Consider the following 1378-nt stretch of genomic DNA (forward strand, 5'->3'; position numbering starts at 1 on the left):
TTCACCTTATGATATCCAGTGGAACAACCACTTTACAATAGTCATATCTCGTAGTGGGAACAGGCCTTTAGTCACAGAGATCATTTTGTCTCGTCTCGTTTTAGTCAACTGAAATATAAAATCCTTTGCGTTTAGTTATAGTTTTTTCTGGGTCTATTTAGCAAGTTATAGTCTCGTCACTTGCCACTGAAAAAAATGATGAATATTTCAGTCACTAAGTTTGCATGTTAATTGCTCCATGGCTCAGGCTGCCAAGTAAACACAAGGCTGTTTGGCTCATCTCAGTCACAAAGGGGAATAACTTTGCAGCTGTTTCTGATTAATGAACAACGCCACACTTGTGGTCGTAACATTCAAATAAAAACCAGCGCTGAAACGAAACGTAGGCTGAAAGTAATGTGTATGTCATATCATATGAAAAGACACCGCATTCAGACGGATCTACACGAAGCGGGCAGTTCGGATCATACTTTGATGTAAACAATGACTTTTTGAGCCACATTTCACAACGTGTATTTAAATACTGTATACCCGATATAGCTCATCATAATATTTCTACTACTGTATATTGTATTACAGTTACACTGTTTATACACACCACATATTTATTTATACTGTACACTGGATTCTTGACATAGCTTACTTTAATATAAATACTTCTATATATATCATTCTTAGTTGATCTTGTGTAAATTATTCTTGTGTACTATGTATAGACCACAGGAGGCTGCTGAGGGGAGGACGGCTCATAATAACGGCCAGAATGGGAGCAATGGAATGGCATCAAACACATGGAATCCATGTGTTTGATGTATTTGATACCATTCCAGATATTCTGCTCCAGCCATTACCACGAACCCGTCCTCCCCAATTAATTAAAGAACCACCAACCCTCCTGTGGTATAGATAGCATTTGATTACTGCTACAGTGGTATTAGGAATCTTAATCCGATTGGTCCCGCAGTTCTATTTTCCACCATTATTTTTAATTGTTGACATTTTATTACATTGTTATGCTCTAGTAACAGAAGCATTTCACTGCACACGCTCTGACACCTGCCTGATTGCGTACGCAACTAATACATTTTGCTTTGATTTAAATCGTTGTGCAACATCATGGGTAAGCTCTGGACTTCATCTTTCCGCTCGAAAAAGTGGATTTCTACTGGTGTGGGCGTTTAATATGCGTATCTACTCTGTTCCTAGTGACCTCTAATCTCTAACCCTTTAATAGTCTTTACGATGATTAGAAATAGATGTCAGATGGAGTTTTTATACTGTAGATTAGACAACCTTAAACCTACCGTCAGTTCTCTGGCTCAATGCAATGAATCCTCTCTCTCTCTCTCTCTCTCTCTCTCTCTCTCTCTCTCTCTCT

The sequence above is a fragment of the Salvelinus sp. IW2-2015 genome, linkage group LG8 (genome assembly GCF_002910315.2).
Source record: "Salvelinus sp. IW2-2015 linkage group LG8, ASM291031v2, whole genome shotgun sequence".
In the NCBI taxonomy this organism is placed as follows: domain Eukaryota; kingdom Metazoa; phylum Chordata; class Actinopteri; order Salmoniformes; family Salmonidae; genus Salvelinus; species Salvelinus sp. IW2-2015.